The sequence below is a fragment of the Triturus cristatus genome, chromosome 5_1, assembly GCF_964204655.1.
Source record: "Triturus cristatus chromosome 5_1, aTriCri1.1, whole genome shotgun sequence".
NCBI classification, from domain to species: domain Eukaryota; kingdom Metazoa; phylum Chordata; class Amphibia; order Caudata; family Salamandridae; genus Triturus; species Triturus cristatus.
Genome location: NC_140587.1, coordinates 935,004,428 through 935,023,523, shown reverse-complemented (window position 1 = coordinate 935,023,523; position 19,096 = coordinate 935,004,428).

Sequence of the window (19,096 nt, the reverse complement as noted above, 5' to 3'; positions counted from 1 at the left end):
TACAATTCACATTTGTACGTGGAAAAGCACTTTTAAAGATCAAATGAGATGTTTAAAGTGATTTTCATGCTTCCAGGGGCCTTAAACACAAGATTTGAGGAATGGGTAAAAGTGAATGAAAATGGCCAATTTACTCACTCTGAGGCCTTAAAAAGTGTTTCTCCACTCCAGAAAGTGAATTAAATAACATTTGTAGGCCTTTATTGTTCAATCAAAAACGCCCGTTTTTTGGTGAAAAAGATAACCACCCCCCCTTACGACATGCTTCAGAAACGAAAAAAATGGTCCATTTTCAAATGTTGCGTCTTTGAACTACAATTCACATTTGTACGTGGATAATCACTTTTAGAGATAAAATTAGATGTTTAAAGTGATTTACAAGCTTTCAGGGGCCCTAAACACTAGATTTGAGGAATGGGTAAATATGAATGAAAATGGCCAATTTATTCACTCTGAGGCCTTAAAAAGTTTTTCTCCACTCCAGAAAGAGAATTAAATAACATTTGTAGACCTTTATTGTTCAATCAAAAACGCCCGATTTTTTGACGAAAGAGATAACCACCCCCCTTACGACATGCTTCAGAAACAAAAAAAATGGTTCATTTTCAAATGTTGCATCTTTGAACGACAATCCACATTTGTACGTGGATAAACACTTTTAGAGATAAAATTAGATGTTGAAAGTGATTTTCAAGCCTTCAGGGGCCCTAAACACAAGATTTGAGAAATGGGTAAAAGTGAATGAAAATGGCCAATTTACTCACTCTGAGGCCTTAAAAAGTGTTTCTCCTCCACGGGAAGTGAATTAAATAACATTTGTAGGCCCTTATTGTTCAAGCAAAACGCCCGATAATTGACGAAAGAGATAACCACCCCCCCTTACGACATGCTTCAGAAACGAAAAAAATGGTCCGTTTTCAAATGTTGCATCTTTGAATGACAATCCACATTTGTACGTGGATAATCACTTTTAGAGCTAAAATTAGATGTTTAAAGTGATTTTCAAGCTTCCAGGGGCCCTAAACACAAGATTTGAGAAATGGGTAAAAGTGAATGAAAATGGCCAATTTACTCACTCTGAGGCCTTAAAAAGTGTTTCTCCTCCACGGGAAGTGAATTAAATACCATTTGGAGGCCTTTATTGTTCAAGCGAAAACGCCTGATTTTTGATGAAAGAGATAACCACCCCCCCTTACGACATGCTTCTGAAACTAAAAAAATGGTTCATTTTCAAATGTTGCGTCTTTGAACTACAATTAACATTTGTACGTGGATAATCACTTTTAGAGATAAAATTAGATGTTTAAAGTGATTTACAAGCTTCCAGGGGCCCTAAACACAAGATATGAGGAATGGGTAAATATGAATGAAAATGGCCAGTTTATTCACTCTGAGGCCTTAAAAAGATTTTCTCCACTCCAGAAAGTGAATTAAATAACATTTGTAGGCCTTTATTGTTCAATCAAAAACGCCCGATTTTTGACGAAAGAGATAACCACCCCCCCTTACGACATGCTCAGAAACTAAAAAAATGGTCCGTTTTCAAATGTTGCCTCTTTGAACTACAATTCACATTTGTACGTGGAAAAGCACTTTTAAAGATCAAATGAGATGTTTAAAGTGATTTTCATGCTTCCAGGGGCCTTAAACACAAGATTTGAGGAATGGGTAAAAGTGAATGAAAATGGCCAATTTACTCACTCTGAGGCCTTAAAAAGTGTTTCTCCTCCACGGGAAGTGAATTAAATAACATTTGGAGGCCTTTATTGTTCAAGCGAAAACGCCCGATTATTGACGAAAGAGATAACCACCCCCCCTTACGACATGCTTCAGAAACGAAAAAAATGGTCCGTTTTCAAATGTTGCGTCTTTGAATGACAATCCACATTTGTACGTGGATAATCACTTTTAGAGCTAAAATTAGATGTTTAAAGTGATTTTCAAGCTTCCAGGGGCCCTAAACACAAGATTTGAGAAATGGGTAAAAGTGAATGAAAATGGCCAATTTACTCACTCTGAGGCCTTAAAAAGTGTTTCTCCTCCACGGGAAGTGAATTAAATACCATTTGGAGGCCTTTATTGTTCAAGCGAAAACGCCTGATTTTTGATGAAAGAGATAACCACTCCCCCTTACGACATGCTTCTGAAACTAAAAAAATGGTTCATTTTCAAATGTTGCGTCTTTGAACCACAATTAACATTGTACGTGGATAATCACTTTTAGAGATAAAATGAGATGTTTAAAGTGATTTTCAAGCTTCCAGGGGCCCTAAACACGAGATTTGAGAAATGGGTAAACGTGAATGAAAATGGCCAATTTACTCACTCTGCGGCCTTAAAAAGTGTTTCTCCTCCACGGAAAGTGAATAAAATAACATTTGGATGCCTTTATTGTTCAATCAAAAATGCCCGTTTTTTGGTGAAAAGATAACCACCCCCCCTTACGACATGCTTCAGAAACGAAAAAAATGGTCCATTTTCAAATGTTGCGTCTTTGAACTACAATTCACATTTGTACGTGGATAATCACTTTTAGAGATAAAATTAGATGTTTAAAGTGATTTACAAGCTTCCAGGGGCCCTAAACACAAGATATGAGGAATGGGTAAATATGAATGAAAATGGCCAATTTATTCACTCTGAGGCCTTAAAAAGTTTTTCTCCACTCCAGAAAGTAAATTAAATAACATTTGTAGACCTTTATTGTTCAATCAAAAATGCCAGTTTTTTGACGAAAGAGATAACCACCCCCCCTTACGACATGCTTCAGAAACAAAAAAAATAGTTCATTTTCAAATGTTGCATCTTTGAACGACAATCCACATTTGTACGTGGATAAACACTTTTAGAGATAAAATTAGATGTTTAAAGTGATTTTCAAGCTTCCAGGGGCCCTAAACACAAGATTTGAGAAATGGGTAAAAGTGAATGAAAATGGCCAATTTACTCACTCTGAGGCCTTAAAAAGTGTTTCTCCTCAACGGGAAGTGAATTAAATACCATTTGGAGGCCTTTATTGTTCAAGCGAAAACGCCTGATTTTTGATGAAAGAGATAACCACTCCCCCTTACGACATGCTTCTGAAACTAAAAAAATGGTTCATTTTCAAATGTTGCGTCTTTGAACCACAATTAACATTGTACGTGGATAATCACTTTTAGAGATAAAATGAGATGTTTAAAGTGATTTTCAAGCTTCCAGGGGCCCTAAACACGAGATTTAAGAAAAGGGTAAACGTGAATGAAAATGGCCAATTTACTCACTCTGCGGCCTTAAAAAGTGTTTCTCCTCCACGGAAAGTGAATAAAATAACATTTGGATGCCTTTATTGTTCAATCAAAAATGCCCGTTTTTTGGTGAAAAGATAACCACCCCCCCTACGACATGTTTCAGAAACGAAAAAAATGGTCCATTTCCAAATGTTGCGTCTTTGAACTACAATTCACATTTGTACGTGGATAATCACTTTCAGAGATAAAATTAGATGTTTAAAGTGATTTTCAAGCTTCCAGGGGCCCTAAACACAAGATTTGAGAAATGGGTAAAAGTGAATGAAAATGGCCAATTTACTCACTCTGAGGCCTTAAAAAGTGTTTCTCCTCCACGGGAAGTGAATTAAATACCATTTGGAGGCCTTTATTGTTCAAGCGAAAACGCCTGATTTTTGATGAAAGAGATAACCACCCCCCCCTTACGACATGCTTCTGAAACTAAAAAAATGGTTAATTTTCAAATGTTGCGTCTTTGAACTACAATTAACATTGTACGTGGATAATCACTTTTAGAGATAAAATGAGATGTTTAAAGTGATTTTCAAGCTTCCAGGGGCCCTAAACAGGAGATATGAGGAATGGGTAAATATGAATGAAAATGGCCAATTTATTCACTCTGAGGCCTTAAAAAGTGTTTCTCCTCCACGGAAAGGGAATAAAATAACATTTGGATGCCTTTATTGTTCAATCAAAAACGCCCGTTTTTTGGTGAAAAAGATAACCACTTCAGAAACGAAAAAAATGGTCCATTTTCAAATGTTGCGTCTTTGAACTACGATTCACATTTGTACGTTAATGATCACTTTTAGAGATAAAATTAGATGTTTAAAGTGATTTTCATGCTTCCAGGGGCCTTAAACACAAGATTTGAGGTATGGGTAAAAGTGAATGAAAATGGCCAATTTACTCACTCTGAGGCCTTAAAAGGTGTTTCTCCTCCACAGGAAGTTAATTAAATACCATTATGAGGCCTTTATTGTTCAAGCGAAAACGCCTGATTTTTGATGAAAGAGATAACCACCCCCCCTTACGACATGCTTCTGAAACTAAAAAAATGGTTCATTTTCAAATGTTGCGTCTTTGAACTACAATTAACATTGTACGTGGATAATCACTTTTAGAGATAAAATGAGATGTTTAAAGTGATTTTCAAGCTTCCAGGGGCCCTAAACACGAGATTTGAGAAATGGGTAAACGTGAATGAAAATGGCCAATTTACTCACTCTGAGGCCTTAAAAAGTGTTTCTCCTTCACGGAAAGTGAATAAAATAACATTTGGATGCCTTTATTGTTCAATCAAAAACGCCCGTTTTTTGGTGAAAAAGATAACCACCCCCCCTTACGACATGCTTCACAAACGAAAATAATGGTCCATTTTCAAATGTTGCGTCTTTGAACTACAATTCACATTTGTACGTGGATAATCACTTTTAGAGATAAAATTACATGTTTAAAGTGATTTACAAGCTTCCAGGGGCCCTAAACACAAGATATGAGGAATGGGTAAATATGAATGAAAATGGCCAATTTATTCACTCTGAGGCCTTAAAAAGATTTTCTCCACTCCAGAAAGTGAATTGAATAACATTTGTAGGCCTTTATTGTTCAATCAAAAACGCCCGATTTTTGACGAAAGAGATAACCACCCCCCCTTACGACATGCTCAGAAACTAAAAAAATGGTCCGTTTTCAAATGTTGCCTCTTTGAACTACAATTCACATTTGTACGTGGAAAAGCACTTTTAAAGATCAAATGAGATGTTTAAAGTGATTTTCATGCTTCCAGGGGCCTTAAACACAAGATTTGAGGAATGGGTAAAAGTGAATGAAAATGGCCAATTTACTCACTCTGAGGCCTTAAAAAGTGTTTCTCCTCCACGGGAAGTGAATTAAATAACATTTGGAGGCCTTTATTGTTCAAGCGAAAACGCCCGATTATTGACGAAAGAGATAACCACCCCCCCTTACGACATGCTTCAGAAACGAAAAAAATGGTCCGTTTTCAAATGTTGCGTCTTTGAATGACAATCCACATTTGTACGTGGATAATCACTTTTAGAGCTAAAATTAGATGTTTAAAGTGATTTTCAAGCTTCCAGGGGCCCTAAACACAAGATTTGAGAAATGGGTAAAAGTGAATGAAAATGGCCAATTTACTCACTCTGAGGCCTTAAAAAGTGTTTCTCCTCCACGGGAAGTGAATTAAATACCATTTGGAGGCCTTTATTGTTCAAGCGAAAACGCCTGATTTTTGATGAAAGAGATAACCACTCCCCCTTACGACATGCTTCTGAAACTAAAAAAATGGTTCATTTTCAAATGTTGCGTCTTTGAACCACAATTAACATTGTACGTGGATAATCACTTTTAGAGATAAAATGAGATGTTTAAAGTGATTTTCAAGCTTCCAGGGGCCCTAAACACGAGATTTGAGAAATGGGTAAACGTGAATGAAAATGGCCAATTTACTCACTCTGAGGCCTTAAAAAGTGTTTCTCCTTCACGGAAAGTGAATAAAATAACATTTGGATGCCTTTATTGTTCAATCAAAAACGCCCGTTTTTTGGTGAAAAAGATAACCACCCCCCCTTACGACATGCTTCACAAACGAAAATAATGGTCCATTTTCAAATGTTGCGTCTTTGAACTACAATTCACATTTGTACGTGGATAATCACTTTTAGAGATAAAATTACATGTTTAAAGTGATTTACAAGCTTCCAGGGGCCCTAAACACAAGATATGAGGAATGGGTAAATATGAATGAAAATGGCCAATTTATTCACTCTGAGGCCTTAAAAAGATTTTCTCCACTCCAGAAAGTGAATTGAATAACATTTGTAGGCCTTTATTGTTCAATCAAAAACGCCCGATTTTTGACGAAAGAGATAACCACCCCCCCTTACGACATGCTCAGAAACTAAAAAAATGGTCCGTTTTCAAATGTTGCCTCTTTGAACTACAATTCACATTTGTACGTGGAAAAGCACTTTTAAAGATCAAATGAGATGTTTAAAGTGATTTTCATGCTTCCAGGGGCCTTAAACACAAGATTTGAGGAATGGGTAAAAGTGAATGAAAATGGCCAATTTACTCACTCTGAGGCCTTAAAAAGTGTTTCTCCTCCACGGGAAGTGAATTAAATAACATTTGGAGGCCTTTATTGTTCAAGCGAAAACGCCCGATTATTGACGAAAGAGATAACCACCCCCCCTTACGACATGCTTCAGAAACGAAAAAAATGGTCCGTTTTCAAATGTTGCGTCTTTGAATGACAATCCACATTTGTACGTGGATAATCACTTTTAGAGCTAAAATTAGATGTTTAAAGTGATTTTCAAGCTTCCAGGGGCCCTAAACACAAGATTTGAGAAATGGGTAAAAGTGAATGAAAATGGCCAATTTACTCACTCTGAGACCTTAAAAAGTGTTTCTCCTCCACGGGAAGTGAATTAAATACCATTTGGAGGCCTTTATTGTTCAAGCGAAAACGCCTGATTTTTGATGAAAGAGATAACCACTCCCCCTTACGACATGCTTCTGAAACTAAAAAAATGGTTCATTTTCAAATGTTGCGTCTTTGAACCACAATTAACATTGTACGTGGATAATCACTTTTAGAGATAAAATGAGATGTTTAAAGTGATTTTCAAGCTTCCAGGGGCCCTAAACACGAGATTTGAGAAATGGGTAAACGTGAATGAAAATGGCCAATTTACTCACTCTGCGGCCTTAAAAAGTGTTTCTCCTCCACGGAAAGTGAATAAAATAACATTTGGATGCCTTTATTGTTCAATCAAAAATGCCCGTTTTTTGGTGAAAAGATAACCACCCCCCCTTACGACATGCTTCAGAAACGAAAAAAATGGTCCATTTTCAAATGTTGCGTCTTTGAACTACAATTCACATTTGTACGTGGATAATCACTTTTAGAGATAAAATTAGATGTTTAAAGTGATTTACAAGCTTCCAGGGGCCCTAAACACAAGATATGAGGAATGGGTAAATATGAATGAAAATGGCCAATTTATTCACTCTGAGGCCTTAAAAAGTTTTTCTCCACTCCAGAAAGTAAATTAAATAACATTTGTAGACCTTTATTGTTCAATCAAAAATGCCAGTTTTTTGACGAAAGAGATAACCACCCCCCCTTACGACATGCTTCAGAAACAAAAAAAATGGTTCATTTTCAAATGTTGCATCTTTGAACGACAATCCACATTTGTACGTGGATAAACACTTTTAGAGATAAAATTAGATGTTTAAAGTGATTTTCAAGCTTCCAGGGGCCCTAAACACAAGATTTGAGAAATGGGTAAAAGTGAATGAAAATGGCCAATTTACTCACTCTGAGGCCTTAAAAAGTGTTTCTCCTCAAAGGGAAGTGAATTAAATACCATTTGGAGGCCTTTATTGTTCAAGCAAAAACGCCTGATTTTTGATGAAAGAGATAACCACTCGTCCTTACGACATGCTTCTGAAACTAAAAAAATGGTTCATTTTCAAATGTTGCGTCTTTGAACCACAATTAACATTGTACGTGGATAATCACTTTTAGAGATAAAATGAGATGTTTAAAGTGATTTTCAAGCTTCCAGGGGCCCTAAACACGAGATTTAAGAAAAGGGTAAACGTGAATGAAAATGGCCAATTTACTCACTCTGCAGCCTTAAAAAGTGTTTCTCCTCCACGGAAAGTGAATAAAATAACATTTGGATGCCTTTATTGTTCAATCAAAAATGCCCGTTTTTTGGTGAAAAGATAACCACCCCCCCTACGACATGTTTCAGAAACGAAAAAAATGGTCCATTTCCAAATGTTGCGTCTTTGAACTACAATTCACATTTGTACGTGGATAATCACTTTCAGAGATAAAATTAGATGTTTAAAGTGATTTACAAGCTTCCAGGGGCCCTAAACACAAGATATGAGGAATGGGTAAATATGAATGAAAATGGCCAATTTATTCACTCTGAGGCCTTAAAAAGTTTTTCTCCACTCCAGAAAGTAAATTAAATAACATTTGTAGACCTTTATTGTTCAATCAAAAATGCCCGATTTTTGACGAAAGAGATAACCACCCCCCCCTTACGACATGCTTCAGAAAGAAAAAAAATGGTTCATTTTCAAATGTTGCATCTTTGAACGACAATCCACATTTGTACGTGGATAAACACTTTTAGAGATAACATTAGATGTTTAAAGTGATTTTCAAGCTTCCAGGGGCCCTAAACACAAGATTTGAGAAATGGGTAAAAGTGAATGAAAATGGCCAATTTACTCACTCTGGGGCCTTAAAAAGTGTTTCTCCTCAACGGGAAGTGAATTAAATAACATTTGTAGGCCTTTATTGTTCAAGCGAAAACGCCCGATTATTGACGAAAGAGATAACCACCCCCCCCTTACGACATGCTTCAGAAACGAAAAAAATGGTCCGTTTTCAAATGTTGCGTCTTTGAACTACAATTAACATTGTACGTGGATAATCACTTTTAGAGATAAAATGAGATGTTTAAAGTGATTTTCAAGCTTCCAGGGGCCCTAAACACGAGATTTGAGAAATGGGTAAAAGTGAATGAAAATGGCCAATTTACTCACTCTGCGGCCTTAAAAAGTGTTTCTCCTCCACGGAAAGTGAATAAAATAACATTTGGATGCCTTTATTGTTCAATCAAAAACGCCTGTTTTTTGGTGAAAAAGATAACCACCCCCCCTTACGACATGCTTCAGAAACGAAAAAAATAGTCCATTTTCAAATGTTGCGTCTTTGAACTACAATTCACATTTGTACGTGGATGATCACTTTTAGAGATAAAATTAGATGTTTAAAGTGATTTACAAGCTTTCAGGGGCCCTAAACACAAGATTTGAGGAATGGGTAAATATGAATGAAAATGGCCAATTTATTCACTCTGAGGCCTTAAAAAGTTTTTCTCCACTCCAGAAAGAGAATTAAATAACATTTGTAGACCTTTATTGTTCAATCAAAAACGCCCGATTTTTTGACGAAAGAGATAACCACCCCCCCTTAAGACATGCTTCAGAAACAAAAAAAATGGTTCATTTTCAAATGTTGCATCTTTGAACGACAATCCACATTTGTACGTGGATAAACACTTTTAGAGATAAAATTAGATGTTGAAAGTGATTTTCAAGCCTTCAGGGGCCCTAAGCACAAGATTTGAGAAATGGGTAAAAGTGAATGAAAATGGCCAATTTACTCACTCTGAGGCCTTAAAAAGTGTTTCTCCTCCACGGGAAGTGAATTAAATTACATTTGTAGGCCCTTATTGTTCAAGCGAAAACGCCCGATAATTGACGAAAGAGATAACCACTCCCCCTTACGACATGCTTCAGAAACGAAAAAAATGGTCCGTTTTCAAATGTTGCATCTTTGAATGACAATCCACATTTGTACGTGGATAATCACTTTTAGAGCTAAAATTAGATGTTTAAAGTGATTTTCAAGCTTCCAGGGGCCCTAAACACAAGATTTGAGAAATGGGTAAAAGTGAATGAAAATGGCCAATTTACTCACTCTGAGGCCTTAAAAAGTGTTTCTCCTCCACGGGAAGTGAATTAAATACCATTTGGAGGCCTTTATTGTTCAAGCGAAAACGCCTGATTTTTGATGAAAGAGATAACCACCCCCCCCTTACGACATTCTTCAGAAATGAAAAAAATGGTCCATTTTCAAATGTTGCGTCTTTGAACTACAATTAACATTGTACGTGGATAATCACTTTTAGAGATAAAATGAGATGTTTAAAGTGATTTTCAAGCTTCCAGGGGCCCTAAACAGGAGATATGAGGAATGGGTAAATATGAATGAAAATGGCCAATTTATTCACTCTGAGGCCTTAAAAAGTGTTTCTCCTCCACGGAAAGGGAATAAAATAACATTTGGATGCCTTTATTGTTCAATCAAAAACGCCCGTTTTTTGGTGAAAAAGATAACCACCCCCCCCTTACGACATTCTTCAGAAATGAAAAAAATGGTCCATTTTCAAATGTTGCGTCTTTGAACTTCAATTCACATTTGTACGTGGATGATCACTTTTAGAGATAAAATTAGATGTTTAAAGTGATTTTCAAGCTTCCAGGGGCCCTAAACACGAGATTTGAGAAATGGGTAAACGTGAATGAAAATGGCCAATTTACTCACTCTGCGGCCTTAAAAAGTGTTTCTCCTCCACGGAAAGTGAATAAAATAACATTTGGATGCCTTTATTGTTCAATCAAAAATGCCCGTTTTTTGGTGAAAAGATAACCACCCCCCCTTACGACATGCTTCAGAAACGAAAAAAATGGTCCATTTTCAAATGTTGCGTCTTTGAACTACAATTCACATTTGTACGTGGATAATCACTTTTAGAGATAAAATTAGATGTTTAAAGTGATTTACAAGCTTCCAGGGGCCCTAAACACAAGATATGAGGAATGGGTAAATATGAATGAAAATGGCCAATTTATTCACTCTGAGGCCTTAAAAAGTTTTTCTCCACTCCAGAAAGTAAATTAAATAACATTTGTAGACCTTTATTGTTCAATCAAAAATGCCAGTTTTTTGACGAAAGAGATAACCACCCCCCCTTACGACATGCTTCAGAAACAAAAAAAATGGTTCATTTTCAAATGTTGCATCTTTGAACGACAATCCACATTTGTACGTGGATAAACACTTTTAGAGATAAAATTAGATGTTTAAAGTGATTTTCAAGCTTCCAGGGGCCCTAAACACAAGATTTGAGAAATGGGTAAAAGTGAATGAAAATGGCCAATTTACTCACTCTGAGGCCTTAAAAAGTGTTTCTCCTCAAAGGGAAGTGAATTAAATACCATTTGGAGGCCTTTATTGTTCAAGCGAAAACGCCTGATTTTTGATGAAAGAGATAACCACTCGTCCTTACGACATGCTTCTGAAACTAAAAAAATGGTTCATTTTCAAATGTTGCGTCTTTGAACCACAATTAACATTGTACGTGGATAATCACTTTTAGAGATAAAATGAGATGTTTAAAGTGATTTTCAAGCTTCCAGGGGCCCTAAACACGAGATTTAAGAAAAGGGTAAACGTGAATGAAAATGGCCAATTTACTCACTCTGCAGCCTTAAAAAGTGTTTCTCCTCCACGGAAAGTGAATAAAATAACATTTGGATGCCTTTATTGTTCAATCAAAAATGCCCGTTTTTTGGTGAAAAGATAACCACCCCCCCTACGACATGTTTCAGAAACGAAAAAAATGGTCCATTTCCAAATGTTGCGTCTTTGAACTACAATTCACATTTGTACGTGGATAATCACTTTCAGAGATAAAATTAGATGTTTAAAGTGATTTACAAGCTTCCAGGGGCCCTAAACACAAGATATGAGGAATGGGTAAATATGAATGAAAATGGCCAATTTATTCACTCTGAGGCCTTAAAAAGTTTTTCTCCACTCCAGAAAGTAAATTAAATAACATTTGTAGACCTTTATTGTTCAATCAAAAATGCCCGATTTTTGACGAAAGAGATAACCACCCCCCCCCTTACGACATGCTTCAGAAAGAAAAAAAATGGTTCATTTTCAAATGTTGCATCTTTGAACGACAATCCACATTTGTACGTGGATAAACACTTTTAGAGATAACATTAGATGTTTAAAGTGATTTTCAAGCTTCCAGGGGCCCTAAACACAAGATTTGAGAAATGGGTAAAAGTGAATGAAAATGGCCAATTTACTCACTCTGGGGCCTTAAAAAGTGTTTCTCCTCAACGGGAAGTGAATTAAATAACATTTGTAGGCCTTTATTGTTCAAGCGAAAACGCCCGATTATTGACGAAAGAGATAACCACCCCCCCCCTTACGACATGCTTCAGAAACGAAAAAAATGGTCCGTTTTCAAATGTTGCGTCTTTGAACTACAATTAACATTGTACGTGGATAATCACTTTTAGAGATAAAATGAGATGTTTAAAGTGATTTTCAAGCTTCCAGGGGCCCTAAACACGAGATTTGAGAAATGGGTAAAAGTGAATGAAAATGGCCAATTTACTCACTCTGCGGCCTTAAAAAGTGTTTCTCCTCCACGGAAAGTGAATAAAATAACATTTGGATGCCTTTATTGTTCAATCAAAAACGCCTGTTTTTTGGTGAAAAAGATAACCACCCCCCCTTACGACATGCTTCAGAAACGAAAAAAATAGTCCATTTTCAAATGTTGCGTCTTTGAACTACAATTCACATTTGTACGTGGATGATCACTTTTAGAGATAAAATTAGATGTTTAAAGTGATTTACAAGCTTTCAGGGGCCCTAAACACAAGATTTGAGGAATGGGTAAATATGAATGAAAATGGCCAATTTATTCACTCTGAGGCCTTAAAAAGTTTTTCTCCACTCCAGAAAGAGAATTAAATAACATTTGTAGACCTTTATTGTTCAATCAAAAACGCCCGATTTTTTGACGAAAGAGATAACCACCCCCCCTTAAGACATGCTTCAGAAACAAAAAAAATGGTTCATTTTCAAATGTTGCATCTTTGAACGACAATCCACATTTGTACGTGGATAAACACTTTTAGAGATAAAATTAGATGTTGAAAGTGATTTTCAAGCCTTCAGGGGCCCTAAGCACAAGATTTGAGAAATGGGTAAAAGTGAATGAAAATGGCCAATTTACTCACTCTGAGGCCTTAAAAAGTGTTTCTCCTCCACGGGAAGTGAATTAAATTACATTTGTAGGCCCTTATTGTTCAAGCGAAAACGCCCGATAATTGACGAAAGAGATAACCACTCCCCCTTACGACATGCTTCAGAAACGAAAAAAATGGTCCGTTTTCAAATGTTGCATCTTTGAATGACAATCCACATTTGTACGTGGATAATCACTTTTAGAGCTAAAATTAGATGTTTAAAGTGATTTTCAAGCTTCCAGGGGCCCTAAACACAAGATTTGAGAAATGGGTAAAAGTGAATGAAAATGGCCAATTTACTCACTCTGAGGCCTTAAAAAGTGTTTCTCCTCCACGGGAAGTGAATTAAATACCATTTGGAGGCCTTTATTGTTCAAGCGAAAACGCCTGATTTTTGATGAAAGAGATAACCACCCCCCCTTACGACATGCTTCTGAAACTAAAAAAATGGTTCATTTTCAAATGTTGCGTCTTTGAACTACAATTAACATTGTACGTGGATAATCACTTTTAGAGATAAAATGAGATGTTTAAAGTGATTTTCAAGCTTCCAGGGGCCCTAAACAGGAGATATGAGGAATGGGTAAATATGAATGAAAATGGCCAATTTATTCACTCTGAGGCCTTAAAAAGTGTTTCTCCTCCACGGAAAGGGAATAAAATAACATTTGGATGCCTTTATTGTTCAATCAAAAACGCCCGTTTTTTGGTGAAAAAGATAACCACCCCCCCGACATTCTTCAGAAATGAAAAAAATGGTCCATTTTCAAATGTTGCGTCTTTGAACTTCAATTCACATTTGTACGTGGATGATCACTTTTAGAGATAAAATTAGATGTTTAAAGTGATTTTCATGCTTCCAGGGGCCTTAAACACAAGATTTGAGGTATGGGTAAAAGTGAATGAAAATGGCCAATTTACTCACTCTGAGGCCTTAAAAGGTGTTTCTCCTCCACGGGAAGTTAATTAAATACCATTATGAGGCCTTTATTGTTCAAGCGAAAACGCCTGATTTTTGATGAAAGAGATAACCACCCCCCCTTACGACATGCTTCTGAAACTAAAAAAATGGTTCATTTTCAAATGTTGCGTCTTTGAACTACAATTAACATTGTACGTGGATAATCACTTTTAGAGATAAAATGAGATGTTTAAAGTGATTTTCAAGCTTCCAGGGGCCCTAAACACGAGATTTGAGAAATGGGTAAACGCGAATGAAAATGGCCAATTTACTCACTCTGAGGCCTTAAAAAGTGTTTCTCCTTCACGGAAAGTGAATAAAATAACATTTGGATGCCTTTATTGTTCAATCAAAAACGCCCGTTTTTTGGTGAAAAAGATAACCACCCCCCCTTACGACATGCTTCACAAACGAAAAAAATGGTCCATTTTCAAATGTTGCGTCTTTGAACTACAATTCACATTTGTACGTGGATAATCACTTTTAGAGATAAAATTACATGTTTAAAGTGATTTACAAGCTTCCAGGGGCCCTAAACACAAGATATGAGGAATGGGTAAATATGAATGAAAATGGCCAATTTATTCACTCTGAGGCCTTAAAAAGATTTTCTCCACTCCAGAAAGTGAATTAAATAACATTTGTAGGCCTTTATTGTTCAATCAAAAACGCCCGATTTTTTGACGAAAGAGATAACCACCCCCCCTTAAGACATGCTTCAGAAACAAAAAAAATGGTTCATTTTCAAATGTTGCATCTTTGAACGACAATCCACATTTGTACGTGGATAAACACTTTTAGAGATAAAATTAGATGTTGAAAGTGATTTTCAAGCCTTCAGGGGCCCTAAACACAAGATTTGAGAAATGGGTAAAAGTGAATGAAAATGGCCAATTTACTCACTCTGAGGCCTTAAAAAGTGTTTCTCCTCCACGGGAAGTGAATTAAATAACATTTGTAGGCCTTTATTGTTCAAGCGAAAACGCCCGATAATTGACGAAAGAGATAACCACCCCCCCTTACGACATGCTTCAGAAACGAAAAAAATGGTCCGTTTTCAAATGTTGCGTCTTTGAATGACAATCCACATTTGTACGTGGATAATCACTTTTAGAGCTAAAATTAGATGTTTAGAGTGATTTTCAAGCTTCCAGGGGCCCTAAACACAAGATTTGAGAAATGGGTAAAAGTGAATGAAAATGGCCAATTTACTCACTCTGAGGCCTTAAAAAGTGTTTCTCCTCCACGGGAAGTGAATTAAATACCATTTGGAGGCCTTTATTGTTCAAGCGAAAACGCCCGATTTTTGATGAAAGAGATAACCACCCCCCCTTACGACATGCTTCTGAAACTAAAAAAATGGTTCATTTTCAAATGTTGCGTCTTTGAACTACAATTAACATTGTACGTGGATAATCACTTTTAGAGATAAAATGAGATGTTTAAAGTGATTTTCAAGCTTCCAGGGGCCCTAAACACGAGATATGAGGAATGGGTAAATATGAATGAAAATGGCCAATTTATTCACTCTGAGTCCTTAAAAAGTGTTTCTCCTCCACGGAAAGGGAATAAAATAACATTTGGATGCCTTTATTGTTCAATCAAAAACGCCCGTTTTTTGGTGAAAAAGATAACCACCCCCCCTTACGACATGCTTCAGAAACGAAAAAAATGGTCCATTTTCAAATGTTGCGTCTTTGAACTACAACTCACATTTGTACGTGGATGATCACTTTTAGAGATAAAATTAGATGTTTAAAGTGATTTTCATGCTTCCAGGGGCCTTAAACACAAGATTTGAGGTATGGGTAAAAGTGAATGAAAATGGCCAATTTACTCACTCTGAGGCCTTAAAAAGTGTTTCTCCTCCACGGGAAGTGAATTAAATACCATTATGAGGCCTTTATTGTTCAAGCGAAAACGCCTGATTTTTGATGAAAGAGATAACCACTCCCCCTTACGACATGCTTCTAAAACTAAAAAAATGGTTCATTTTCAAATGTTGCGTCTTTGAACTACAATTAACATTGTACGTGGATAATCACTTTTAGAGATAAAATGAGATGTTTAAAGTGATTTTCAAGCTTCCAGGGGCCCTAAACACGAGATTTGAGAAATGGGTAAACGTGAATGAAAATGGCCAATTTACTCACTCTGAGGCCTTAAAAAGTGTTTCTCCTTCACGGAAAGTAAATAAAATAACATTTGGATGCCTTTATTGTTCAATCAAAAACGCCCGTTTTTTGGTGAAAAAGATAACCACCCCCCCTTACGACATGCTTCAGAAACGAAAAAAATGGTCCATTTTCAAATGTTGCGTCTTTGAACTACAATTCACATTTGTACGTGGATAATCACTTTTAGAGATAAAATTACATGTTTAAAGTGATTTACAAGCTTCCAGGGGCCCTAAACACAAGATATGAGGAATGGGTAAATATGAATGAAAATGGCCAATTTATTCACTCTGAGGCCTTAAAAAGATTTTCTCCACTCCAGAAATTGAATTAAATAACATTTGTAGGCCTTTATTGTTCAATCAAAAACGCCCGTTTTTTGGTGAAAAAGATAACCACCCCCCCTTACGACATGCTTCAGAAACGAAAAAAATGGTCCATTTTCAAATGTTGCGTCTTTGAACTACAATTCACATTTGTACGTGGATAAACACTTTTAGAGATAAAATTAGATGTTGAAAGTGATTTTCAAGCCTTCAGGGGCCCTAAACACAAGATTTGAGAAATGGGTAAAAGTGAATGAAAATGGCCAATTTACTCACTCTGAGGCCTTAAAAAGTGTTTCTCCTCCACGGGAAGTGAATTAAATAACATTTGTAGGCCCTTATTGTTCAAGCGAAAACGCCCGATAATTGACGAAAGAGATAACCACCCCCCCTTACGACATGCTTCAGAAACGAAAAAAATGGTCCGTTTTCAAATGTTGCATCTTTGAATGACAATCCACATTTGTACGTGGATAATCACTTTTAGAGCTAAAATTAGATGTTTAAAGTGATTTTCAAGCTTCCAGGGGCCCTAAACACAAGATTTGAGAAATGGGTAAAAGTGAATGAAAATGGCCAATTTACTCACTCTGAGGCCTTAAAAAGTGTTTCTCCTCCACGGGAAGTGAATTAAATACCATTTGGAGGCCTTTATTGTTCAAGCGAAAACGCCTGATTTTTGATGAAAGAGATAACCACCCCCCCTTACGACATGCTTCTGAAACTAAAAAAATGGTTCATTTTCAAATGTTGCGTCTTTGAACTACAATTAACATTGTACGTGGATAATCACTTTTAGAGATAAAATGAGATGTTTAAAGTGATTTTCAAGCTTCCAGGGGCCCTAAACAGGAGATATGAGGAATGGGTAAATATGAATGAAAATGGCCAATTTATTCACTCTGAGGCCTTAAAAAGTGTTTCTCCTCACGGAAAGGGAATAAAATAACATTTGGATGCCTTTATTGTTCAATCAAAAACGCCCGTTTTTTGGTGAAAAAGATAACCACCCCCCCTTACGACATGCTTCAGAAATGAAAAAAATGGTCCATTTTCAAATGTTGCGTCTTTGAACTACAATTCACATTTGTACGTGGATGATCACTTTTAGAGATAAAATTAGATGTTTAAAGTGATTTTCATGCTTCCAGGGGCCTTAAACACAAGATTTGATGTATGGGTAAAAGTGAATGAAAATGGCCAATTTACTCACTCTGAGGCCTTAAAAGGTGTTTCTCCTCCACGGGAAGTTAATTAAATACCATTATGAGGCCTTTATTGTTCAAGCGAAAACGCCTGATTTTTGATGAAAGAGATAACCACCCCCCCTTACGACATGCTTCTGAAACTAAAAAAATGGTTCATTTTCAAATGTTGCGTCTTTGAACTACAATTAACATTGTACGTGGATAATCACTTTTAGAGATAAAATGAGATGTTTAAAGTGATTTTCAAGCTTCCAGGGGCCCTAAACACGAGATTTGAGAAATGGGTAAACGCGAATGAAAATGGCCAATTTACTCACTCTGAGGCCTTAAAAAGTGTTTCTCCTTCACGGAAAGTGAATAAAATAACATTTGGATGCCTTTATTGTTCAATCAAAAACGCCCGTTTTTTGGTGAAAAAGATAACCACCCCCCCTTACGACATGCTTCACAAACGAAAAAAATGGTCCATTTTCAAATGTTGCGTCTTTGAACTACAATTCACATTTGTACGTGGATAATCACTTTTAGAGATAAAATTACATGTTTAAAGTGATTTACAAGCTTCCAGGGGCCCTAAACACAAGATATGAGGAATGGGTAAATATGAATGAAAATGGCCAATTTATTCACTCTGAGGCCTTAAAAAGATTTTCTCCACTCCAGAAAGTGAATTAAATAACATTTGTAGGCCTTTATTGTTCAATCAAAAACGCCCGATTTTTTGACGAAAGAGATAACCACCCCCCCTTAAGACATGCTTCAGAAACAAAAAAAATGGTTCATTTTCAAATGTTGCATCTTTGAACGACAATCCACATTTGTACGTGGATAAACACTTTTAGAGATAAAATTAGATGTTGAAAGTGATTTTCAAGCCTTCAGGGGCCCTAAACACAAGATTTGAGAAATGGGTAAAAGTGAATGAAAATGGCCAATTTACTCACTCTGAGGCCTTAAAAAGTGTTTCTCCTCCACGGGAAGTGAATTAAATAACATTTGTAGGCCTTTATTGTTCAAGCGAAAACGCCCGATAATTGACGAAAGAGATAACCACCCCCCCCTTACGACATGCTTCAGAAACGAAAAAAATGGTCCGTTTTCAAATGTTGCGTCTTTGAATGACAATCCACATTTGTACGTGGATAATCACTTTTAGAGCTAAAATTAGATGTTTAAAGTGATTTTCAAGCTTCCAGGGGCCCTAAACACAAGATTTGAGAAATGGGTAAAAGTGAATGAAAATGGCCAATTTACTCACTCTGAGGCCTTAAAAAGTGTTTCTCCTCCACGGGAAGTGAATTAAATACCATTTGGAGGCCTTTATTGTTCAAGCGAAAACGCCCGATTTTTGATGAAAGAGATAACCACCCCCCCTTACGACATGCTTCTGAAACTAAAAAAATGGTTCATTTTCAAATGTTGCGTCTTTGAACTACAATTAACATTGTACGTGGATAATCACTTTTAGAGATAA